The 27,809-nt window shown below is 45.2% G+C and overlaps 1 protein-coding gene across 5 annotated transcripts in view; it reads right to left on the bottom strand.

Moving 5' to 3' along the window:
- Positions 1-27,809, bottom strand: part of LOC147453290 (uncharacterized) — an 82,210-nt gene that overhangs the window by 26,381 nt on the left and 28,020 nt on the right. The window lies entirely within an intron of this gene.

A 27,809-nucleotide genomic window follows, 5' to 3' on the forward strand; every position in this document is an offset into this window, starting at 1 on the left:
GGAACCCTCTTCCATAATGCCCTTCCCCTTGTCGACCACAGTGTAATCCCGCGTTCTTGCACCCTGTGTCTTTACCCAAAACAACCAAGGCTCACTCTTTGAGGAAAAAGTGATTGATGTCCGGGCAACGGAACCATGAAACCGGCCCGTGGGGCGGTAGGCGTTGGCTTTCACCCGAAATTCTTTACTTTAGACACACACAGAGCTCTTTACAAAGGTAACCTGTAACGGGAATTAACACTTGAATACACACACGGCTCGGAAGCTAGAATGCCCCGAGCAAACGCCGACAACCTGTAGGCCCCAAAATTGGCGCCCCTTTTGGTATTTCTTTATCCATTAACAGAGGGAATAAAACTTGTGATCTCCTACGAGCTGCCCCGCATAATCTAGGCTGAGAAACACCTGTTCTGGCCCGATTTCGGCAACATAACTGTACTAGGACGCTTCACAGTCAGTATCCCCACGCAATAGATGACTTTCCCGACCCATACGTACATTATGCAAAACCTGGCGAGAATCTGCAGCACGCTGAATTCTCTATTTTCTGCCCCGAAAATGCGCCAGATCGCCTCTACAGCGGTCCCCTCGTGTCCCCGAACCTCCTGGGGGTATTAAGGACCGTTTAGGTCCGAAACCCTAAACCTGCAAAAATACACAGCAGGCTGTAATTCCCTGTTTTAGGCTCCATTTCACGTGCCGGTCGCATCTGTAACAAGACCATGAGCTTCCGCACCTGTAGGGCTACTTGCCCTTTGAATTGGACGAGATTTCTCACGTGAAACCTCTCCGAATTCACTTGTACCTGCGGGGGATTAGCCACTAGCTAACCCAGTACCTGTGCAAGAGGCTCTTGCCTCGGCAATCGTGCATGAACCCACACAACTGTACATCAGTCAAATGAAAAGCCCTCTTGTGGGGCATCACATAACTGCACGTAAGGGAGAGAGAGAGCAGTGTGTAGCGTGCAGGGCATCACTCCTGGCACCACACTGTACATAGAAGGAAAGGAAGCACTCCATAGCTCTTAACCTATGGCAGGGAACTTGCAAATGAGCCTCCCAGCTATAAATTCAGTGCCACTTCTTCTTTGCATTAAGCAAGTGCACGGAAATGTGCCACTTGGCGCATTTACAAGCATTTTCCCGTTTCGGGTTTGCCGCTTAAAAATCTCCCGACTGCTTGCTCGATTGACTTCGCGGCAGAGTTGTAAAATGTTCCCCTAGTCATACCGGAGGTAATGACGCGAATACATTTCACGGCCCAAAATAGTAGTTCCCTAAATTTTAGAAAATGATTCCGTTGGGCTCCCTGTGGTCTTCTGACCATCTATGCTCATTGGGACCGCATCCAAAAGTGCAATGTGGCCCAATTGTCGGATACTTTCTGTTGGTAGTCACACCTTGACTTTGAGCCTAGACATCCTCTTACCATACAAATTTCAGTGTCGACCACTACCCATCTGCAAGTGAAACTACCATTCACATTGGCCATACAATGTCCGACCGTTTGCTACTTCAAGGAGAGGGTCTCAAAAATAAAACAAAAATCATTGGAAAGAAACCAACAACTAAGGTTAGCAATTGCCACGTCCTCGTGACATGGAACCTTCGGAGCACCTTCAATTATCTCAAATGGCGCCTTCCCCGTCGAACAATGAACCGTGTTATTGTAGGCAAATTCCACCAAAGGCAATTATTTTTTCCATTGAGTCTTCTAATCAGAGATGTAAGACTTCAATAAATCCAGAACAACTGAATTTTCAATCTCAGATTGCCCATCTGTCTACGGGTGGAATGATGACAAGAATTGCAACCGTGTGCCAATGTTCTCCCAAATAGAGCTCCAAAACAAACTCGTGAATCGAGAATCTCTGTTAGAGACTATTGTCTCGGGCATGCCATGTAATCGGAATATCTGTGCAATGAACAGTCTCGCTAAATGATCTGGCTTGACTGTTTTCTTCACTGGAATGAAGTGAGCTTGCTTGCTAAATCTGTCGATGACAGTCCAAATGCCATCGTATCCACTCTGTGTCTTCAGGAGATCAAAGGTGAAATCCATTGCAATACTTTCCCAGGGGCGGGTGAGAATGGGTAAAGGCTGTAGTAATCCCTGTGCCTTATGCCTATCAAACTTGACCTTGTGGCATACTAAACAAAACAACTACGAGCAAAGTCGTCCACATCCTTCTTGAGTCTCGGCCAAAAGAAATAACGTGCCACATCTTTCAAGGTGGTGTTGATGCCACGGTGACCCGTAAAAGGTGGACAATGGCACTCAATCAAAACCTTTTCCCTCAACGGTTGTGTGACGTACAACATCGTTTTCTTCATCAAGTAGCCATCCTGTATGGAATATCCCGCTACTACCTCCACACTCTGTATCCGAGTGAATATATCGGAAAAATCTGAATCGATGGCGTATTAATCAACCATATCCTCAAAGCTTCTATGATGAATCGTGGAAATAGCCAAAATTAAGGGCTTCCGGGACAATGCATTTGCCACCGAGTTTTTTTGTCCCTGCACATGGACAATCAGAAGTGAAACTGTGACAAGATGTTACCCACCACATCTGCTTTTCCGAAAGTTGCTTTTGTGACAAGAAATGGCATAAACTCTGATCATCAGTAAAGACCCTGAAATCAACTCCGAGTAGGTAATGTCTCCACTGAGTAAGAGCATGGATCACTGCCAATAGCTCTTTCTCATAAATCTGTGCTATCAATTCTAATCCTGAAAACAATCGGCTTTCATAGGCAATCACATGGCCTTCTTGCATTAAGACCACTCTCAGACTACGGCCACAAGCATCACAATATACTTCGAATAACTTTTGCAAATCTGGCAAAGCCAACACTGGTCCAGTAGTCAGTCTTTCTTTAAGTGTCTGAAAGGCATTCACCTTTGTCGCTCTCCAAAGAGAAAGGGACAGCTTTCTGTATCAATATGTGCAAAGGGGAAGCTACCTCTGCAAACTTCCGAATGAACCGCCGGTAGTAAGAACACAAGCCCAAGAAGCTTCTAACTTCATGAACATTCTTCAAATCAGACCAATCGCGGAGAGTGTCAAGCTTAGCCGGGTCCATCTGGATTCTGTACTCCTGCTGCTGAGATGATGTGTCCCAGAAAGTGTATTTCCGGCAAGAAACATTCACCCTTTTTGACATTGATAACTAATTTGTGATCACGCAATGCCTAAAAGACTTGTAGCAGATGTTGTCGATGTTCTGCTTCATCCTTGGAGAAGACTATAATGTCATCAAAGAAAGTGCCGACAAAAGATCGATACTCTCAGAAAATCCTATCCATCATTCGGTTAGAAGTCGTTGGGAGCATTGGTAAGTCCAAAAGGCATCACCAAAAATTCATATAAACCAAAGCTTATCCGAAAGACTGTCTTGTAGACATCTCCGAGAGCGATTCTGATCTGAAGATATCCACTTTTCAAATCAATCCAACTGAAAAAAGAGGATCCATGAAGTCGGTCAAGAATATCATCGATCCTTGGAATCGGAAATCTGTTCTTGATAGTGATTTTATTGAGAACTCTATAATCAATGCACATTCTCCAAGATCCGTCTTTCTTTAATACCAACAAAATCGTAGAGCTGTAGGGTGAAGTACTCGACTAGATAAGACCCTTTTCAAGGTCATCTTTCACTTGGTTCATGATCTCTTCATTCTAGGCTCGACTAACACGGTAAGGTGGCCGGTTTGATGGTGTGCTTCCAAGAATCAGATCAATAGTATGATCCTCAAGATGAGATGGGGGTAACTCGCCTGGCAGGCCTTCAAACAAACAATCAGCATGTGTGTGGAGAAAATCTTGGCATTCTTTGTCTAGTTCAGACATGCTCGTTCTGTGTTCGTCATTCAACTCTTTCAAATAGATCAAGTAAACAAAAAGACTAGATTTCATTAATTTGGAAATGGCCGAAGCCGATACAATAGGGACGGACTCGCCCTTTAGTTTTACATCAAGTACAATTTTTCTGCCCTTTCATTTGTCAAAGTCGCTTTCTTCGCCTGATAGTCGACCACGGCGTTGTTCTTAAAGTACCAAGGGACTTCTAGGAGGACGTCACAAGGCATGATGTAAAAGTCCTCGTGCCCTAAATACCCCTGACAATGCAAACGAAGTTTGCCAATGACAGGCATAATGGCTACATGCCGTCCAAGCGCCGCTAGAACTGCCCCCGTCGCTGGCTCCATCCTGTAGAGCGTAATCTCGAGCCACACCGCCAATTCAAGTGAAATGAAGTTGGCCTTGGCTCCTCCATCAAAAAAGATAAGGGCTTCTTGATCTTTCACTTTGCCCCAAGCTCGGCAAAGTTCTGTACTTTCATCTATCTAGCTTGGGTTAGTTCCCATGCAATCCGGTACCGGTCCTGCTTTCATCTTGCCTTTTCTGCCACATTCCTCTGTCGCTCTAGAACTCTCTGGCCTGTCTTCAATTTGTCCTTGTTGTGCCTTTGTGGGACACTTTGCGGAGATGTGCCCTAGTTCCCCGCAACCAAAACACTTCTCCTCTTTGAGATAGTTAGCCCTTTCTCTAAGAGTCAGTCGGGGTCATGTATCCTGCTTTTCTTGGGAACTCTTTTTCTTTCTACTTTCATTGTTGGAAGTCTGTCTAGTCCTTTGAGTCAAGATTTCATCAATAGGGTAAGTCAAATTTCCTGTATGTATCGAGAAACCCCGTTTCGCATGACCCATTAATTCTTGAATAGAATCCGACTTTTGTTCAAGGCAGTAATCTCGGATCTTTGTAGGGAGTCCGTAGCAAAACCGCTCAATATGTTCCTTAAAGGTGACCTTCTTAAATAAAGAGGTTGGTAGAAAAGAGTTCCAAAAAAGCGTCCAAAGAATCTCCCTTGGTCATCCGAAGATGGTTCCAAGCGGTTCATACATCCGTTCGTACTTCCGGGTCAGCCAAGAAGAAATAAAGAGCCGTTTGAATTTCAGCCACTTGACTGGAGCTTCTTTCCTCATAAGAAGAGTGGACCACCATGTTCGAGCATTTCCTTTGAGAAAAGATGCAGCCCTCCTCATCTTGGAGTGCTCTGAATAATACCCTCCAGAGAAGGCTATGTCAAACTACTAGATGAAGGCCAAAGCCCTCGAAGCATCTCGGAATCCAAAAAAGGATTCAAATTTTATCAATTGTCCACCTTCTTTAATCCTTTGTTTTCTTGTTCTTGTCTTCGAGGAAGAGTACTGATTGGCTCTGTATAAGTGTTGCTTCTTCGCATAAAACATATGGTCATTGGAGTCCGAACTGTCAGAGGATGACTCCTCTGTAGAGCTATCAAAAACTGGTCGAAATTTGAGTTTCTTTTTCTTGCTCTTTCCGAAGCTTTGCTTTTTGCTTCGCTTTTTGCCTTTTTTGTCCTCCTCGCTCAAGTCAAAAGAGCTAGAAAAACTGTCAAAAAAAAAAGGAAGAAAAACTGGGTAGTCCTTCAAAAGCACACGCAAAAGAAGATTGACGGCCCAGGTAACCAGGGTAGTCAATCCCCTTCTTGCTTTTCTTCAATTGCTTTTTCGATTTATTTTTCATGTCCAAAAGTTGATTGATATGGTCTGAAACACCTCTTGAAGTTCTTGTTTTGTAAACATCCTCGGAGAAGGAGGTTTCTTAATTGTCGATTGCTGAGACAAAAATTTTGCAAACTGAGAATCTTTAGCAAATTGAAGCATCAGCTTTGTGCACTCGTCAACCTGTTGTCAACGTTGCATCTCTTGGAGTTCATACCGTGTAGGCCGAGGTGCCCCGTATTCTTCTTCTGTTATGTCGTTTGAATCTTCTGTGTTGCCTCCTCCCGCCTCAGCAGTTGCAGCAGAGATCGATTGATTCTTTTCGAAATCCATAAGTGTTGCGAGAAAAGGGATCGGATTTCCCGATAGAAGAGAAATCGACCGTACTCTGATACCACTATAACAAACTTGGATATCCCAAGTCACGATTCTACCGCAACACAGCATAGATTCACTTAAAAACACTTCACAAATCAAAAGAGAGATGACACGGCCTGGCATAGTTCCGTGCCAAGTGATAGTAACCCCAAAGACAAGGCCCCTTTCGGTAGTTCTTTTTAAATTAATCTTTGAGCAAAGTACAACCGACCCGTGGGTGCTCGCTCTCAAACTCTGCGTCCAGCTCTGAGAAGTGAGCCCCCTTCGGTCACTTATAAAGGTTTTACAAGGGTTGCTAAAAGCAGCCAGCGGAATCGCGGACAGTTTTACCATGTCAGCAGCCAACACGTTTTACGGGAGTACGTACAATAGCCACGTAAGCATGCTCTTTGCTTCTTATTAATGACACCTAGGCCCCTCGACAAAGATTCATAAGTTGGACATGCCACGTCATCAATTTGTGACACTCCATAGAAATGAGAGGGAGAGTGTCACAAGACGAGCGCCATGTGCCAATAGAAAAGAACAGACTGAACAGACTTTTAGCACTTCAATAACAACTAAACTGAAAGAGAAAGACGACACGCAACACGGACTGGCGGAATTCCACTCCAGAGAGTATTGGCCCCAAACCTTGGCGCCCCTTTCGGTATTCTTTGTATTGCATCAACACAGTACAAGCCGGAACTCCACGCTCTGCACCTTCTCCTGGAAGCATGCCAAAGAACAAGCCCTTAGCACATATTTAAAGGCCCTTGGCTTATGAAAGCAGTTTACATAAAAAGCCTTCAAACTCAAAAGCTTCTGGTCCAAAAGCAATTGCAAAAGCCTGCCATCATAAATCACTGTCACGTGACACATCCAACCCTATGTGTCCGTGGACAAGCTACAGCACGACAAGGGATCAGTCAGTCCAATCAGTGTAGATTAGCAAGTGTTCTAGCACTTTTGTGAGTCTGTTCGTAGACCGTGCATGCCCAAGCACTTAGTGTAGATGCATATCCTCTGGTTGCACAACATGATCATAAGCATTCCCATCATAATCCTTCTGGGGAATTTTCCAGTGCATTTAGCCTATTTTCCCTATTTTTGACATTTTTCACTTATTATTTTTAAGTGACTTTTGTTGGAAAGTAGGTAGGGCAAATTGAGTAAGTTTGTATATAAGCAAACCTAGGCTAGCACTATTTGGCAGAAGAGGCAGCAGGAGCACCTTGCTCAACAGGAAACTTCTCAGTAGAACCCAAGAGGCCTAGCGTTTTTGCATCACTACAGCAAGCTAGCGTTTTTGGACAAGAACAAGGATCAGCCATCGTTTTTGCATCTGCATCAACCCAGTGACAACAGAACATCAGATCAGCCTAGCGTTTTTGCATTTGCACGACAACCCCAGCGTTTTGCAAATTCAACGCGACGGAACACCAAGAAGCATCAGCGTTTTCAGTTTTCAGCCCTTAGACACCGCAGATCAAGTCCCAAACCTCGCAGATCTCACCTTCCCGCAGCAGTTCCTCGCCGCACAGTGGAATCCATCGAAGTTTACAGTTTCAGCCCGGAAAACGCAGATTTCAGCATCTGCGTTTTCAGCGCGTCGTTGTCGCATCGTCGCCATCGACATAGAGTCAGAATTCAGTAGATAGAGATTTGCAGATTTCAGCCCTTAGCGTTTTCAGTTTTCAGGCCGTCTCGTCGTCGTCCTCATCGTCGTTGACATCGTCGACAAGTCCAAGCATTGTAGAGATTTGTGCAATCATAAGTAGACCGCTCTCGCCAGTGTTCGGGAAAAATGTGTGTCAGCTTAATATCGTGCCGTTTTCAATTTCCAAAATGCCGGTCACAACAAGGGGAAAAGGAGAAATTCCGCCCCATATTAGAGAAAAATAGTGTAAAAACCTAAAAAAGTAGCCTAATTTTCTGAAATTTCCTCTTGGCAAATTCAAGGAAAGGAATTTTGTATGTTTGGAAAAATGAATTTTCCCGAACACTGGCTCTGGCCATAGAGAGTGGGGCCTTCAGAGGAGGGTTTTACGTCGTCTCGGGTGTCGTATTCTCTTCTCTATCTCTCAGTCTCATGCACTTCCATTCACTGTGTCAATTCACTTTGTTTGTGTCCATTGCACTCTCACTGAAGGAACGGAAGGCTCTCCCTTCCATAAGAAAAAGGAACCCTTGAGCACAATTCGGAGCACTCATCTTGAGCAACGTTCAAACATTCATTCCGCTGCACCTTACAATCATGGAATTCCGTACAGCAGTCAACGCAAAACACGGAAATTCGTACAATTTGCCACGTCATCATGTCAACGCAATTTTCGGAATTTCTGTACAGTTGCCACGTCATCAACTACTACGCAATTTTTTCTGTGTGTGTGGGTCTTGCTTTATTTTAATCCTTTATGTCACTTGGGGCCCCCTCGGACGGGGTCCCCATAAGTTGGTAGGACTTCTTCTTCTGTTACTTGTTCTTCTTAGGGTTTAGGCCCCTCGGCCGACATCTGCAAGTTGGCTCCATTCTTCAGAGCTTTGACACGTCAGTAGTTTGTGACAGAGAGAGGGAATGCCTATCTCACCTCGAATGAGGACTCGTTGTGACACATTATTGTTGATGACAAGCGTGAACTTCTTCCAATCGATAATGCACTTAACGTTCAAAATGATACCACATCCTACAAGTTTAGAGACTACAAAACAGCAAGTAAATTGAGTTTGTTGAATGACTAATGCGACATCATTGACTTCTTGAGAGATCGAAGCGTCCATGCCTTCAGAAAACCCTTGCACCAGGAGAGTGAAGATGAGTGAAGCCGGAAGACGTGCACGTTTCACAAGAGATTCACTTATGACATCATGAGAACTTCCAGAATCAAACAACACAACGACCCTTTGACCATTCACATACCCATAACATTTTATAAGTTGATCCTCTTCGAAAGTCCCCTCCAGCTTAGCTTCTTACTCTACCCTACTCACAATATTCACTTGAGGGGTAGAGTCAAAATTTGACGTAGTAGAGGCTTCCTTTTTGGATTCTTTCTTACGACAATCCTTTTTCATGTAAGCTACGACTGAACAATGGAAGCACCTACGTTCCTTTTGTCATGAAACAGGCACCATATGGCACCATGTGCCAACGGTAAAGAACAGATTGAATAGACTTTTAGCACTTCAATAACAATTGAACTGAAAAGAGAGCACACACAACGCAGAATAGCGGAATTCCACCCCAAAGAGTACTGGTCCCAAACCTTGGCGTCCCTTTCGGTATTTCTTTAAATTACTTGAACTCAGTACAATGCCGGTACTCGCACTCTGCACCTTCTCACCGAAGCGTGCCAGAGACTGAGCCCTAGGTCCTTGGCCTCAAAAGCAATTACATGAAAAGCAATAAACTCAAAAGCATCTAGTCCAAAAGCGCTGCATCCAAAAAGCTACCAACACGTTTTACGAAAATCTGTACAGCTCTGCCACATCAACAGTCAGCATAAAACGTGGATATCATAAAACGTGGATATCATAAAATGTGGATATCCGTACAATCTTCCATGTCAGCAGCCAACATAAAATCCGGCATTCCGTACATAATGCCACGTCCTCAGCTTCTACGCGCTTGTATATGTGGGCTTGTTTTTTTTTTTTGGCCTTTGGGTCACTTGGGCCCCATTGGATGGGGTCCCATAACTTGGCGAAAACTTCTCTTTAAAAAAAGGCCTCTCGGCAAGACTTTGCAAGTTGGCAAAACTTCTTATGCTGCTTCTACTTCTTCACTTACGGTTTAGGCTCCTCGATCGAGATCTGAAGATTGGCTCCGTTCTTTAGTGACTTGATGTTGTTAAATGAACTATTTTCTTATTTTCTAGGAATCAAGATGCAAAACTTGCTGAAACGAACAACAATTGTCAAATATTGAGTGTTTCTTGAATGCAAACTAGGTGGAAGGTTAGTCATGCAAATATCTTGAAAAGGTCCATCGGGAATAGGCAGCAGAAGCAAGAGGCCTTGTTGCTTACCCCGAGGACCTTTTACCTTTTGACATATAGTGTATTGTGTGATAACGAAACACATCTTTTCGCATTTTAGGCCAATAAAAGAATCTTTCTATTTCTTCCAGAGTAGCGTCCATTCCCTGTGCCCACCCGTAAGAGAGTCATGTGCATCATGCAATATGGTTGTCCTGAGAGAGGGCAACACACATAGACGTTGACGAAAATACAACAAACCATCACAAATGAGATAGTTGCTTGGCCCTTGGAAAGCAAGAGCCTGCAACCATTGCTGCATATTGGTTCTTCATGCTATCAAAAGACACACCCTGAAGAGAAACTGTGGATCGTGACTCGAGCCAAAATCTGTCCTTTGCGACTTAACGCATCTGCAACAGGGTTAGATTTTCCAGGCACATAACCAATCAAACCTCTAGATTGCTCAAAAAATTGTGACCACCGTGCTTTACGATCACTCCAATGTGCACTAGGCATAGACTAGAGCCACTTGAGGGCTTGGTGTGTGCGAACTGTGAACTCTCTACCATACAAAAAATGCTTCCAATGCTTAAGTGAGTGAATGACAGACAAAAGTTCTTTATCATAAACTACATAGTTCTTTTCTGCACTATTGAGCTTCCAACTAAGGAAAGCTACGGGACGGCCATGCTGCTGAAGCACAGCGCCTATGGCGACATTGCTTGCATCCGTCCATACCTAAAAGGGGTCATTCCAAGAGGCGAGGATGAGACACGGCGATTCTATAGCCGCAACCTTGAGAGCTGCGAAAGCCTCAATGGCTACCTCGGGTAAATCCATGCGCTGTCGGTGAGTCTTTACCCCTTTCAAAACATCTGTCATAGGTGCGGCAATGCGTGCAAAATTCTCTATGTGCGAACTATATGCTTGACATGAACAAGGAAAAGAATGCACACCATATGCAATTTTGGGCAAATCCCAATTACGTACCTGTTCCACCTTCACAGGATCTAGCTTGACGACTTCTGCAGAAATGATATAACCAAGATAATGTCACATGACACATCCAACCCTATGTGTCCGTGGACAAGCTACAACATGATCAGGGTTCAGTCAGTCCAGGCAGTCTATATTAGAAGTAATCTGGCACTTTTTGTCAGTCTATTCGTAGACCATGCATGCCCAGTCACTTAGCATAGATGCATATCCTCTGGTTGCACACAGCATGACCATCGGAATTCCCATCAGAATCCATTAGAATCAGTTAGGGGAATTTTCCACTGCATTTAGCCTATTTTCCACTGCATTTAGCCTATTTTCCCTATTTTTTACCATTTTCACTTATTATTTTTAAGTGACTTTCCAACAAAAGTAAGTAGGGCAATTTTGCTAAGTTAATATATAAGCAAACCCAAGTTAGCACTTTCTGGAAGAAGAGGTAGCAGGAGGTCCCCGATCAACAGGCACCTTCTCAGCAAGAACCATCAAGAACCTCTACGCCCTTAGCGTTTGGTCAACCTCAATCCCTAAGCCTAGCATTTTTGGTCTTCACCACATCCTCCCTAGATCTGGCGTTTTTCAGCTTTGCAGACATCGCCAACCTTCCAGTTTGCCTAGCGTTTTTGCTAGCACTACCAGATCTGCTAGCGTTTCCAATTTCAGCCCCTTAGCGTTTGCATCAGCATTCACTAACGCCAGCAGATTTCCAGTCAGCCCAGCGTTTTTGGTTTTCAGCCCTTACCGCAGCAGATGAGCAGTGTTTTCAGCAGTTAAGATTTGCAGCAGATTCAGCCCTAGTTGGTTGCAGAAGATAGCCATTTTCAGCCCTCGAAAACGCAACCAAAACAGTCATTTTCAGCCACCCAAAACAGCCCAAAGATTAGCAGAAATTCAGCAGATAGAAGACCACAGATTTCAGCCCTAAAGTCGTCGTCGTCATCACCGTCGTCGTCATCGGCATAGTCCCAAGTTGCATCAGTCCATTGCATCCGCATTGTACCACTTGTGCAATCCATAAGTAGACCACTCTTGCCGACGAGAGTGGGGCCTTCGGAGGGGGGTTTTACAACTTCTCTGGTGTCGTATTCTCTCCTCTCTCTATCTCTCAGTCTCATACACTTGCACGCACACTGTCCATTCACTTTGTTTGTGATCATAGCATTCTCTCATTAAGAACGGAAGGCTCTACCTTCCATAAGAACAAAAGGAACCTTGAGCACAGTTCTGAGCACTCATCTTGAGCACAGTTCGAAGCACTCATCTTGAGCAAAGCGCAAACAATCATTCCGCTGCACCTGACATTGGTATCAGAGCTTTGGCAGTGTTCCGTATCACTCAAGGAAAGAACCACAAGAATCACAAGATATTTTTTGCTTGTTGCGATCGCACGAACCCAAGTTCGCTTGGGCGTGTCGATTCCTAATCGTGTTTTTTGAAGAGTGACAGGAATCCCAACAAAGAAGGGCTTGTCCAGCCTCCCCTTGTGTCTCTTTTCACTCATTGACAACGGACCGTGCACTTAGCATGGTCTCTAATCGTGTTTTTTGAAGAGTGACAGGAATCCCAAGAAAGAAGGGCTTGTCCGGCCTCCCCTTGTGTCTCTTTTCACTCATTGACAGCGGACCGTGCACTTAGCGGCCGGCCAATCGACGTAAGGTGGGAAAAACCAACCTTGGTGTGAGCGCAAGGCCGCCAAGGGGTGCGCCCGCAGAAAGGAGTCAAGCTCGGGTGAAGAGAAGATCCTTCTCAAACGTGGTTTGCAAGCGAAAGAAAACCCAAGAACCCAAGAACCCAAGACCCGCAAGAACCCAAGTTCCTCGTGAACTTAAGAACCCAAGACCACAAGAACCCACGACTTCAGAATGATCATCACTCGAAGCGGACTGGATACTTCACTTGGAGGTGAGAGCATGAGAGAGGCGAAGAAGAATTTGACCCACCAGGAGGTTTTTCCGACCCTCCCCCTTCTCTGTAAGGTGCAGCGGAATGAATGTTGTATTTTCTCAAGATTACTGATCTTTATTGCTCAAGGTTCCTTTTAGTTCTTAGGGAAACAGAGAGCTTTCCGTCTTATGGAGAGTGTTATGATCACGAACAAAGTGACTGGATATTGTGCGTGCAAGTGAATGAGACTGAGAGAAGGAGAGAGAAGAGATGCGACACCCGAGAGGTTGTAAACCCCTCCTCCAAAGGCCCCACTCTCGTCCGCGAGAGTGGTCTACTTGGATTGCACAAAGGTGTACAATGCATATACAATGGATTGATGCAATGGGACTATGCCGATGACGACGACAGTGATGACAACGGCTGAGCTGAAATCTGTGATCTTCTAGGGCTGAATTCGGGGTTGTCTTCGTGGCTGAAAATGACTATTTCTTGCTGGTTTCATGGCTGAAAATGACTGTCTTGGTCGGGCTGAAATGATGATGAAAAACGATGGTTTTCCTGCTCTTAAGGCTGCGTTTTTGGGGAGGTGTCCTTGGCTGAAAAACGCTGGCACAGCAGGTCCTTTAAAGCTGAAAACGCTGGTCTAGAATGAGTCATAATGTTGAGCAAAAAACGCTGATGTTGCTGGTGGTCTAGCGTTAGTGAAAACACCAGGGCTGGCTGTGCTTTGAGGCTGAAAACGCTGAGGATCCCCAAGGGAGGCTAGCGTTAGTGATGACTTGATGTTGCTGCTGCCGGTAAGGGCTAAAGACGCCAAGCACTGGAGGTTGTGGGCGATGACTGCAAGAGGGAAAAACGCCAAGGAAATGGAGATGGCGAGGCTAAGTGCTGATGGTGCTAACGGGGGTACTGCTGAGAAGTTGCCCGTTGAGCGGGAAGCTCCTGCTGCCTCTTCTGCCAGAAAGTGCTAACTTGGGTTTGCTTATATATTAACTTAGCAAAATTGCCCTACCTACTTTTGTTGGAAAGTCACTTAAAAATAATATGTGAAAATACCAATAAATAGGAAAATAGGCTAAATGCGCTCGAAAATTCCCCTAACTGATGCTAATGGATTCTGATGGGAATTCCCATGATCATGCTGTGTGCAACCGGAGGATATGCATCTACGCTAAGTGACTGGGCATGCACGATCTACGAATAGACTCACAAAAAGTGTCAGATCAATGCTAATCTAGACTTGACTGGACTTACTGAACCCTGCTGTGGTGTAGCTTGTCCACGGACACATAGGGTTGGGATGTGTCACGTGACATCCCCTCCTTTTCAAAGTGAGGTACTGATACCGAACTGTATGGCGTCGCGGGAGATCGTCAACAGCATCCGGAATCCTGGAAGGGACTCTTCGCCAGCCCACTCTGATGTGTGGGTCGTGCGGTACTTGAACTTCATAAAGGTCTGCAATGCTTGCTTCTTTGGGCCGCGCCGAAAGCGACACAAAATCTTCTGAATCTCCTTCCTTGCTTCAACTTTGTCTAGGGACCTGCTTCTGTCGTCTTCAAGAATCTCCATGGCTGAAAATTCCTGAAACCATCTCCAACACAAAACCATGAACATACCTATTCCATGTAAAGTGAAGGAAAAAAATATTGTCTTCTCTAACGACTGTGTATGCAATGTAGATGAACATAGAGATGGAGTGACAAACCGTTCATCAAACACATACAAACAATGCGCTCGTATCTTTTCTGTTTGATCGAAATCAATCAACTGTGGCAAATCACAATGAAAATGCCCATGCTTGGTGCTCATACAATCATGTGCTCTTTTGGAAACTGTGTCACGCCACGGAAGAGACATGGAATGTGACTTCTTGACATACAAACTTTTCAATTTTTCATGAACAATCCGCATACATTCGTGCTCATCCATGAGAGAAATGTGCTCAACATACAATATGTCATGCCTAGAAAAAGGGATCACATAACGATGTTGACTAAAATACAGGAAACCTTCACGAATGAAACACTCGAACAATGTGTGCGTATCAATCATGCGAACACATAATACTTCTTGTGAGGGTGCTTTTGACCAAGGCTCGAGAGCCAAGATCGCTTCTTCTTGAATGATCAGTCGTCTTGTGGGGGTTCTTTGGACCTCGACTCGAAAGCCAAGATCGGATCTTCGTGATTGATCGAATCTACAACGAGGTTAGCTTCGCTAGGAAAAGCATCAACTAACACATTGTCACGTGACATCCCAACCCTATGTATCTGTGGACAAGCTACACCATTGCAGGGTTCAGTCAGTCCAGTCAAGTCTAGATTAGCAATGATCTGGCACTTTTGTGAGTCTATTCGTAGACCGTGCATGCCCAGTCACTTAACGTAGATGCATATCCTCCGGTTGCACACAACATGATCATCGGAATTCCCATCAGAATCCATTAGCATCAGTTAGGGGAATTTTCCAGTGCATTTAGCCTATTTTCCTATTTATTGGGATTTTCACTTATTATTTTTAAGTGACTTTCCTACAAAAGTAGGTAGGGCAATTTTGCTAAGTTAATATATAAGCAAACCAAAGTTCACACTTTCTGGCAGAAGAGGCAGCAGGCCGCTTCCCGCTCAACAGGCAACTTCTCAGCAGAAACCCCCCCCCCCCCCCCCCCCCCCCCCCCCCCCCCCCCCCCCCCCAGCAGTAGATCCTCGCTATCTCCATCCCTCCCTTGGCGATTCCTACCACAGGAGCTTCCCCCACTTCCCTTCCCTTGCATGATCGCCCAAGCACCCCTCAGTCCAGCGTTTTCAGCCATAAAAACGCCAGCCCTTCAGCCAGCGTTTTTCATCCAAAAACGCCAACAAACTGCAGCAGATCTCAGCGTTTTCATTTTCAGCAATCAGCGTTTTTTATCATCAGTTTCAGCAGGGATAAAAGCGCAGGTTTTCAGCAGCAGAACATTAGCAGATTCCCCCATTCAGTTGCAGATGATCCCCCAAGTTTAGCCCAAGAAAACGCAGCCAAAACAGTCATTTTCAGCCACTGAAACAGTCCCCGAATTCAGCGATTAAAAAATCTCAGATTTCAGCCATTGAGTCATCGTCGTTATCACCGTCGTCGTCATCGGCATAGTCCAACTTGCATCTGTCCATTGCATACGCATTGTACACCTTTGTGCAATCAAAGTAGACCACTCTCGCCGACGACAGTGGGGCCTTCGGAGGAGGGTTTTACAAACCTCTCGGTGTCGTATCTCTTCACTCTCCTTCTCTCAGTCTCATTCACTTGCACGCACAATATCCACTCACTTTGTTCGTGATCATAGCACTCTCCATAAGACGGAAAACTCTCTCTTTCCCTAAGAACTAAAAGGAACCTTGAGCAATAAAGATCACTAATCTTGAGAAAATACAACATTCATTCCGCTGCACCTTACATTGGTATCAGAGCTTTGGAAGTGTTCTGCATTACTCAAGGAAAGAACCACAAGAATTTTTTTTGCTTGTTGTGATCGCACGAACCCAAGTTTACTTGGGCGTGGCGATTCCTAATCGTGTTTTGTTGAAGAGTGACAAGAATCCCAAGAAAGAAGGCTTGTCCAGCCTCCCCTTGTGTTTCTTTTCACTCATTGAGAGCGGACCGTGCACTTAACGGCCGGCCAATCGACGTCAGGTGGGAAAAAGCAACCTTGGTGTGAGCGCAAGGCCGCCAAGGGGTGCGTCCACAGAAAAGGGTAGAACTCGGGTGAAGAGAAGATCCTTCTCCAACGCGATTTGCAAGCGAAAGAAAACCTCAAGAACCCCAAGAACCCAAGACCCTCAAGACTCAAGAACCTCACGAACCCAGGATTCTCACGAATCACGGACCTCAAGAACCTCAAGACCCTCAAGAACCCAAGTTCCTCGCGAGCTTAAGACCCCAAGATCATAGTGCATGGTCGTCAACCGAAGCGGAATGGATACTTCGCATACAGGTGATGAGCATGAGAGAGGCGGCGAAGATTTTTCCCCACCAGGAGACTTTTTCGACCCTCCCCCTTCGCCATCTACGCCACGAGTTGTCCTCACTCCTATGGAGATGATGGTCAAATCGATGTTGGACATGATGGCACAACAACAAGAAACGAATCGAGTTGCATTGGCACAACTCGCAAGCAAAGCAGAAGCACAAGAAGCCAAGGACTGCGAGCGCGATGAAAATCGCCTTGCTCAAGAACGTGAGCGCATTGCTCTTGCCGCAAAACAAGAAGAAAATCGGCTTGCTTTCGAACGCGAGCGCGATGAACGAGAAGCTCAAAGGGAGATTCGCCATCAAGAATTTCTTTCCCACATCCTAGCCTCGAAGACCGATCCACCCAAAGATCGTGGAAGTTCGTCAAGTGGCGCAAGCCACAACCATCCAATCACAAAAAAGTTGACTTTCAGTAAGTATGACGGTAACATGGACGCTACTGTTATTCATTCTTTGTTGCATCAATTTAATGCTTACTTTGCGACAACTAAGAACACAAGCAATAGCAAAGTTTTGACGGCCGCTATGTACCTTGCCGGTGATGCCATTAATTGGTACCACGCATGGCAAGAGGCACACCTAGCCGTGCACCTAGAGGCAGCCGACGATTTCACGCCCCTCTCTTTTAGTTGGGCTGATTTCCAAGACAAGCTCAAGGCGCGGTTTATGTCACCTCAGTACCTTGCACGATTGAAGGATGATTGGCGGGCTCTCAAGTATGCCGGTTATGTCTTTTTCTAATCGTGTTTTGCAGCTAGTGAAACCGGCCTGTACTTTCAAAAAGGGCGGTAGACTTTACTTCAAACCTTGATTTAGCTTTCACCCATTATTAGTCGTCTATTCTACCTGTACTTTCAAGACAAAACAAAGGGGAAAGGGATACAAGCTGCTAGATTGCACTTGTATGAGAAGACGACACCAGATTGGCCCCTAACTTAGGCGCCCCTTTCAGTATTTCTTTATTGCTTAATAGAGGGAATAAACGTTGTGGTTCCCTACAAGCTGCCCCGCACAAACTTGGCTGAATTTCAACTGTTCCGGCCCGATTTCGGCAACATAACTGTACTAGGACCCTTCACAATCAGTATTCCCATGCATTGAATGACTTTCCCAACGCATACGGGCACTTTGCAAAACCTGGCAAGAATCTGCAGCACGCTGAATTCTCTGTTTTCAGCCCCGAAAATGCGCCAGATCACCTGTACAGCAGTCCCCTCGCGTCCCCGAACCTCCTAGGGGAATTAGGGACCGTTTAGGGCCAAAACCCTAAACCTGCAAAAATACACAGCAGGCTGTAATTTACTGTTTTGGGCTCCGTTTCGCGTGCCGGTCGCATCCGTAGCAAGTCCTCGAGCTCCCGCACCCGTAGGGCTACTTACCCTTTGAATCGGACGAGATTTCTGGCGTGAAAACCTCTCCGAATTCACCTGTACCTGCAGGGGATTAGCCGCTAGCTAATCCAGTACCTGTGCAAGAGGCTCTTGCCTCGAAAATCGTGCATGAACCCACACAACTGTACATTGGTCAATTGAAAAGCCCACTAGAGGGGCATAACATACTGCCATAGGGGAGAGAGAGGGCATTGCGTAGCGTGCAGGGCATCACTCCTGGCACCGCACCGTACATAGGAGGGAAAGCAAGCACTCCATAGGTCTTAACCTGTGACAAAAATCTGCAAATGAGCCCTTCTCCTCTCTAAAATCAGCGCCCCCTTCTCTTGCATGAGGAAAGTGCACAGAATTGTGCCACTTGACACATTTACAAGCATTTTCCCGTTTCGGGGTTGCCGCCTAAAAATCTCCCAACCAGTTGCCCAGTTGACTTCACGGCAGAGTAAGAAAATGTTCTCCTTGTCATTCCGGAGGTAATGACGCAAACACATTTTCAGGTCCCAAAATAGCAGTTCCCTAAATTTTAGGAGATGCTGCCATTGTATCTTTCTAGGTCATCTGACCCTCTTTGTACACTGCAGCCACATCAAAAACTGAAATGTAGCCTCTGTAGCAAAGGATTCCACTTTGGCTAGTCAATGACCCCACTTTGGCTAACCATAGTCTTTGTCCAACCTTAGTGCTCTCTTGCCCTCAAGCCTGGACTCCCTCTGGACAGTTCGACACTAGCTATGCAATGCAGGGCAGTTAGATTTCCCGAGGGGTGTTTCCAAAAAGTCAAAGTAAATAACTAATAAGAAAGAAATCAACAAAAAGGATAGATAGTAGTCACACGCTGGTGACAGCCAGGTACCCAATTACGCAGGATGATGAGCGCAAAGAGGCTTTTCTCTTTGGATTGGACGAGTATATCAAGTATGATGTCGAGGTATTCGATCCAATCGATCTCAACAAGGCGGTAGCGATTGCTCTCGCACAGGAGATGAAGCACAACAAGGGAAAGCCTAAGGAGATCAAGACTTCCACAAGTACCTCGCCGACTCCTCAGAACGGTAAGAACGGTAAGAACGGTAAGAACGATAACTCTTCTAACCAATCTACCAACAGTATCTCATCAAAGAATTCTTCCAATGAATCTAAGGGTAAGGCTAACACAATTGCTAAGCCTAAGCTTACTCCAGATGAAAAGGTAGCACAAGGAATTCTAGGAGGTTACACACTTCGGAAGAACAAAGCACTTATTCTAAGGAAGGTCGTTGTTTTCATTGTCACATTAAGGGTCACATAAAAAGAACATGTCCTAAGCTTGACTCGAATGAATCTAAAGAACCCACAGCACCCACTACATCTGTCAATGCAATGAATGATAACACGATTGTGCCCAAAGTTTCTCAAGACCCTCCCATTGATGATTCTCTCATTAAATGTTATGGTCGTACGTCGGGGCACCGTTTTGTCATATTGTTTGACCCAGGTAGTATGCATAATGTGATCAGCCCCTCTCTTGTTGAGAGAGTCCGCCTCGAAGTTAGTCCGAGATCTCCTATCGAGGTCTCTGGCTTTCGTCCTGGTATGGATGCTCTCATCACGAAGGAGTGCCTTGACGTGTTCTTTGCAATTCAACAGACTGCCTTCACTAGAAGATTTGTTGTTTCTCCTCTCTCAAGATGTGATATGATTTTAGGCATGAAATGGTTTCGTGAAATCAACCCTCTCGTTGACTGGGAGGCTAGCACTTTAACTATCAATGCCAAAAGTGATTCTCCTACTGTCTTTCATGGAGAGGACATTGTTCCTTCTCCATCTCTCATTGCTAATATGCAGGACAAGGTTGAACGGATTCGAGATAAGGAGACTCTCTCAGTCTCTTTTTCTCCACAGCATGACACACAGGAATTGCATGATTATGAGAAGCATGATGATTTGATGGATAATGATTTGCATGATGATTTGGATGAAAAAGACAAACATGATGAATTGCATAAAGATGATGTGATTGTTCACAAGGATGGTGTGTTAGTTGATGCTTTTTCTAGCGAAGCTAACCTCGTTGTAGATTCGATCAATCACCAAGAATCGATCTTGGCTTCTAAGTCGAGGTCCACAGATCCCCCACCAGAAGATTCGATAGATCTCAAAGAACCGATCTTGGCTCTTGAGCCTTGGTCCAAAGAACCATCACAGGAAGTATTATGTGTTTGCATGATTGATACGCACGCTTTGTTCGAATGTTTCATTCGTCATCGTTTCCTGTATTTTAGTCAGCATCGTTATGTGATCCCATGACATATTGTATGTTGAGCACGTTTCTCTCATGGATGAGCACGAATGTATGCGGATTGTTCATGAAAAGTTAAAAAGCTGGTATGTCAGGAAGTCGCATTCCATGTCTCTTCCTTGGCATGACACAGTTTCTGAACGAGCACATGATTGTATGAGTACCAAGCATGGACATTTCCATTGTGATTTGCCACAGTTGATTGATTTTGATCAAACAGAAAAGATTCGATTTCATTGTTTGCATGTGTTTGATGAACGGGTTGTCACTCCGTCTCTATGTCACTCCGTCCCAAAGAACCGATCTTGGCTCTTGAGCCTTGGTCCAAAGAACCATCACAGGAAGTATTATGTGTTCGCATGATTGATACGCACGCATTGTTCGAATGTTTCATTCGTGATCGTTTCCTGTATTTTAGTGAGCATCGTTATGTGATCCCATGACATATTGTATGTTGAACACGTTTCTCTCATGGATGAGCACGAATGTATGCGGATTGTTCATGAAAAGTTGAAAAGCTGGTATGTCAGAAAGTCGCATTCCATGTCTCTTCCTTGGCATGACACAGTTTCTGAACGAGCACATGATTGTATGAGTACCAAGCATGGGCATTTCCATTGTGATTTGCCATAGTTGATTGATTTTGATCAAACAAAAAAGATTCGATTTCATTGTTTGCATGTGTTTGATGAAAGGGTTGTCACTCCGTCTCTATGTTCATCGACATTGCATACACAGTCTTTAGAGAAGACAAGATTTTTTCCCTTCACTTTACATGGAATGGGTATGTTCATGGTTTTGTGTTGGAGATGCTTTCAGGAATTTTCAGCCATGAAGATTCTTGAAGACAGAAGAAGCACGACTCTAGACGAAGTTGAAGCAAGGAAGGAGATTCAAAAGACTTTGTGTCGCTTTCCGCGCGGCCCAAAGAAGCAAGCGTTGCAAACCTTTATAAAGTTCAAGTACCGCACGACCCACACATCTGAGTGGGCCGGCGAAGAGTCCCTTTCAAGATTCCGGATGCTGTTGGCAATCTCCCTCGACGCCATACAGTTCGATACCAGTACCTCAGTTAGAAAAGGAGGGGATGTCACGTGACACATCCCAACCCTATATGTCCGTGGACAAGCTACACCACAGCAGGGTTCAGTCAGTCCGATCAAGTTAGATTAGCAGTGATCTGACACTTTGGTGAGTCTATTCGTAGACCGTGCATGTCCAGTAACTTAGCATAGATGCATATCCTCCGGTTGCACACAACATGATCATCGAAATTCCCATCAGAATCCATTAGCATCAGTTAGGGGAATTTTCCAGTGCATTTAGCCTATTTTCCTATTTATTGGGATTTTCACTTATTATTTTTAAGTGACTTTCCTACAAAAGTAGGTAGGGCAATTTTGCTAAGTTAATATATAAGCAAACCAAAGTTCACACTTTCTGGCAAAAGAGGCAGCAGGAGCTTCCCGCTCAACAGGCAACTTCTCAGCAGAAAACACCCCCCCCCCCCCCCCCCCCCCCAGCAGTAGATCCTCGCTATCTCCATCCCTCCCTTGGCGATTCCTACCACAGCAACTTCCCCCGCTTCCCTTCCCTTGCATGATCGCCCAAGCACCCCTCAGCCCAGCGTTTTCAGCCATAAAAACGCCAGCCCTTCAACCAGCATTTTTCATCCAAAAACGCCAGCAAACTGCAGCAGATCTCAGCGTTTTCATTTTCAGCAATCAGCGTTTTTTATCATCAGTTTCAGCAGGGATAAAAGCGCAGGTTTTCAGCAGCAGAACATTAGTAGATTCCCCCATTCAATTGCAGATGATCCCCCAAGTTTAGCCCAAGAAAACGCAGCCAAAACAGTCATTTTCAGCCACTGAAACAATCCCCGAATTCAGCGATTAAAAGATCTCAGATTTCAGCCATTGAGTCGTCGTCATCATCACCGTCATCGTCATCGGCATAGTCCAACTTGCATCTGTCCATTGCATACGCATTGTACATCTTTGTGCAATCAAAGTAGACCACTCTCGCCGACGAGAGTGGGGCCTTCGGAGGAGGGTTTTACAAACCTCTCGGTGTCGTATCTCTTCTCTCTCCTTCTCTCAGTCTCATTCACTTGCATGCACAATATCCACTCACTTTGTTCGTGATCATAGCACTCTCCATAAGACGGAAAACTCTCTCTTTCCCTAAGAACTAAAAGGAACGTTGAGCAATAAAGATCACTAATCTTGAGAAAATACAACCTTCATTCCGCTGCACCTTACAGGGTTCTTTAGATTCATTCGATTCAAGCTTAGGACATGTTCATTTTATGTGACCCTTAATGTGACAATGAAAACAACGACCTCCCTTGGAATAAGTGCTTTGTTCTTCCGACGTGATGTATCCTCCTATAATTCCTTGTGCTACCTTTTCATCTGGAGTAAGCTTAGGTTTAGCAGTTGTGTTAGCCTTACCCTTAGATTCATTGGAAGAATTCTTTGATGAGATACTGTTGGTAGATTGGTTGAAAGAGTTATCATTCTTACCGTTCTTACTGTTCTAAGGGTTCTGAGAACTCTGCAAGGTACTTGTGGAAGTCTTGTTCTCCTTAGGCTTTTCCTTGTTGTGCTTCATCTCCTGTGCGAGAGCAATCGCTACCGTCTTGTTGAGATCGATTGGATCGAGTACCTCGACATCGTACTTGATTACTCGTCCAATCCAAAGAGAAAAGCCTCTTTGCACTCTTCATCCGACATGCGTAGTTGGGTACCTAGCTGCAAAACACGATTAGAAAAAGACATGACCAGTATACCATTTTGCTTGAGAGCGCGCCAATCGTCTTTTAACCATGCGAGGTACTGAGGTGGCATAAACCGCGCCTTGAGCTTGTCTTGGAAATCAGCCCAACGAAAAGAGGGGCGTGAAATCGTCGGCTGCCTCTAGGTGCGCGGCTAGCTGTGCCTCTTGCCATGCGTGGTACCAATTAATGGCATCACCGGCAAGGTACATAGCTGTCGTCAAAACTTTGCTATTGCTTGTCTTCTTAGTTGTCGCAAAATAAGCATTAAATTGATGCAACCAAGAATGAATAACTGTAGCATCCATCTTACTGTCATACTTGACGAAAATCAACTTTTCTGTGACTAGATGATTGGAATCTGCATCGTGGCTTGCGCCACTTGACGAACTCCCACGATCTTTGGGTGGTTCGGTCTTCGAGGCTAGGACTTGGGCAATCAATTTTTGAGTGCGTAGCTCTCGTCGAGCTTCACGCTCGGCCTCCAAAGCCAATCTATGTACGGCACGATCGGCCTCCAATGTTGCGTTTCGTGCTGCCGCATCTTCCTTCCTTAGTTCTTTTCTTTCTTTTCTTGCGTCGCGCTCGCGTTCTAAAGCAAGGCGCCTGTCTTCCTGTCTATCCATCATGGCCATCATTTGCTTCATCATTGCCTCCATAGGGTCAGGTGCAGATGGCGAAGGGGGAGGGTTGAAGAAATCATCTCCGGGTGGGGACGAGTCTTCGTCGCCTCTCTCATGCTCATCACCTGTATGCGAAGTATCTATTCCGCTTCGGGTGACGACCATGCACTATAATCTTGGGTTCTTAAGCTCGCGAGGAACTTGGGTTCTTGAGGGTCTTGAGATCCTTGATTCGTGAGAATCTTGGGTTCTTGAGGTTCTTGAGATCCTTGATTCGTGAGAATCTTGGGTTCTTGAGGTTCTTGAGGTTCTTGAGATCCTTGATTCGTGAAAATCTTGGGTTCTTGAGGTTCTTGAGTCTTGAGAGTCTTGGGTTCTTGGGGTTCTTGAGGTTTTCTTTCGCTTGCAAATCGCATTGGAGAAGGATCTTCTCTTCACCCGAGTTCTACTCTTTTCTGCGGGCGCACCCCTTGGCGGCCTTGCGCTCACACCAAGGTTGTTATTTCCCACCTCACGTCGATTGGCCGGCCGCTAAGTATACAGTCCGCTCTCAATGAGTGAAAAGAGACACAAGGAGAGGCTAGGAAAGCCCTTCTTTCTTGGGATTCCTGTCACTCTTTAACAAAACACGATTAGGAATCGCCACGCCCAAGTAAACTTGGGTTCATGCGATCACAAGAAGCAAAAAAAATTCTTGTAGTTCTTTCCTTGAGTAATGCGGAACACTTCCAAAGCTTTGATACCAATGTAAGGTGCAGCGGAATAAATGTTGTATTTTCTCAAGATTAGTGATCTTTATTGCTCAAGGTTCCCTTTAGTTCTTAGGGAAAGAGAGAGCTTTTCGTCCTATGAAGAGTGCTATGATCACGAACAAAGTGAGTGGATATTGTGCGTGCAAGTGAATGAGACTGAGAGAAGGAGAGAGAAGAGATACGACACCCGAGAGGTTGTAAAACCCTCCTCCGAAGGCCCCACTCTCATCGGCGAGAGTGGTCTACTTGGATTGCACAAAGGTGTAAACTGCGTATGCAATGGACTGATGCAATGGGACTATGCCGATGACGACGACGGTGATGACGACGGCTAAGGCTGAAATCTGTGATCTTCTAGGGCTGAATTTGGGGTTGTCTTCGTGGCTGAAAATGATTGTTTCTTGCTGCTGAAAATGATTGTCTTGGTCGGGCTGAAATGATGATGAAAAACGCTGGTTTTCCTGCTCTTAAGGCTGCGTTTTTGGAGAGGTGTCCTTGGCTGAAAAACGTTGGCACAGCAGGTCCTTTAAAGCTGAAAACGCTAGTCTGGAATGAGTCCTAATGCTGAGCAAAAAACGCTGATGTTGCTAGTGGTCTAGAGTTAGTGAAAACGCCAGGGCTGGCTGTGCTTTGAGGCTGAAAACGCTGAGGATCCCAAAGGGAGGCTAGCGTTAGTGATGACTTGATGCTGTTGCCGGTAAGGGCTGAAGACGCCAAGCACTGGAGGTTGTGGGCGATGACTGCAAGAGGGAAAAACGTGAAGGGAATGGAGATGGCGAGGCTAAGTGCTGATGATGTTGACGGGGGTACTCCTAAGAAGTTGCCTGTTGAGCGGGAAGCTCCTGCTGCCTCTTCTGCGAGAAAGTGCTAACTTGGGTTTGCTTATATATTAACTTAGCAAAATTGCCCTACCTACTTTTGTTGGAAAGTCACTTAAAAATATAAAGTGAAAATACCAATAAATAGGAAAATAGGCTAAATGCACTGGAAAATTCCCCTAACTGTTGATGCTAATGGATTCTGATGGGAATTTCGATGATCATGTTGTGTGCAACCGGAGGATATGCATCTATGCTAAGTGACTGGGCATGCACGGTCTACGAATAGACTCACAAAGTGCCAGATCACTGCTAATCTAGACTTGACTAAACTGACTGAACCCTATTGTGGTGTAGCTTGTCCACGGACACATAGGGTTAGGATGTGTCACGTGACATTCCCCATCTACGACACCGATTGCACTAACTCCAATGGAGGAGTTGGAGTTGTTGTTTATGGAACAGAATTTACAACGCAAAGCAAGAAATGCCGCAAGAATAGCAGCCATAGAGCGCACATACCAAGAAAGAATGGCAGCCATAGCACGTGAGCACGAGCAAGCACGCTTGGAAGCCAAAGAACGACAATCCAAATTGGATCGTGAATGCAAAGAAAGAAAAGTAGAATGGAACGCACACACGTAGAAGACGAAGCAAAAAGACAAGCAGAGAACAAAGCAAGACAAGTAAAATTTGATCGCGAGATCAAAGCAAGGAGGGAAGAGTTCTTGCGACTCTTTTCTCAAGCTCAGGCACACATGCAAGAGATTCGGGAAAAGGAGACTCTCTCAGTCTCTTCTTCTCTAAAGCATGACACACAAGATTTGCATGATTGTGTGAAGCATGATGATGATTTAAATGACAATGACAAGCATGATGAGTTGCATGAAGAAGAGGTGATTGTTCACAAGGATAATGTGTTAGTGGATGTTTTTTCTAGCGAAGCTAACCTCGTTGTAGATTCGATCAATCACGAAGAATCGATCTTGGCTTTCGAGTCGAGGTCCAAAGAAGCCCCACAGGACGATTCGATCATTCAGGAAGAACCGATCTTGGCTCTCAAGCCTAGGTCTCAAGAACCCTCACAGGAAGTATTATGTGTTCGCATGATTGATACGCACGCATTGTTCGAGTGTTTCATTCGTCATCGTTTCCTGTATTTTAGTTTGTTGAGCGCGCGGCGATGTGTGCAAGTGATAGAGCACGCGAAGATGTGCAGTCTGTGTGCAGAGAGGGATGGCGAAAGCCAGCAGGAGAGGAAGCACTAGCAGAACGAAGAGGGAGAGAGAGAGGGCTCACGTTTTTGGGAAAAACTCAATAATTGAGTTTTGGGTTTTCCCACTTTTATTATAAGTGACCTTTAAAAAATGTCTCCAGGTTCAACATGAACCTGTACAAAGTATAAAAATGTACAAAAAGAGGTTATTTAGGCCTTTAACCCAACAGCCTCCCACTTAAAGGCATAAATGACGCCTTTAAGTTAACCAACTCCCACTAGCTGTATGCAATGCTCATGTTGAGCCTTAGCAAGACTCTTGGTGAGAACATCTCCAGGGTTATTCTGTGTGTGAATCTTAGTCAAGGTGACTAGACCATCCTCCAATACCTGTCGTATGAAGTGGTATCGCACATCAATGTGCTTTGTCCGTGCATGAAACATGGCGTTCTTGGCCAAATAGACAGCACTCTGGCTATCACATCCCAAGACAGGAGTACTAGTAGGCATACCAAGCTCTTTGACAAGTCTGCCCAACCATATGGCCTCTTTAGAAGCCTCAGTGACTGAAATATATTCAGCCTCAGTAGTACTCAATGCCACAATTTTCTGAAGTCGTGAACACCAACAGACAGCACCACCAGCAATATCAAACACATAGCCACTAGTGGACTTCCTGGTATCCAAGTCTCCTGCCATATCTGCATCACAATAGCCCTGCAACTTCCGGTCACTTTTGCCATAGCATATACACCTAGATTGTGTACCTGACAAGTATCTCAGAATGCATTTCACAACTTCCCAATGTGCTTTGCCGGGATTGGACATGTATCTACTAACAACTCCCACCCAATGGGCAATGTCGGGACGAGTGGCAACCATAGCATACATAAGAGAACCACAAGCTAATGCTTAAGGGATTCCCTTCATAGCATTCACTGCCACGTCATCCTTTGGGCAATCGGCTTTGCTAAGTTTAGTGTGTGGAGGTAAAGGTACTCCAAGTGACTTAGCTTCAGCCATGTTAAACATGTCAAGTACTTTAGCAATGTACTTTTCTTGAGATAAGAAGAGCAATTTCAGCTTTCTATCTCTCTTGATTCTCATGCCCAAGATGTGCTCAGCATCACCTAAATCCTTCATTGCAAAAGCTGAATTCAGCTGACGTTTAAGAGCATCAATGG

This window comes from Adiantum capillus-veneris, chromosome 8 (assembly GCF_014529385.1).
Source record: "Adiantum capillus-veneris isolate H3 chromosome 8, ASM1452938v2, whole genome shotgun sequence".
Taxonomy (NCBI): domain Eukaryota; kingdom Viridiplantae; phylum Streptophyta; class Polypodiopsida; order Polypodiales; family Pteridaceae; genus Adiantum; species Adiantum capillus-veneris.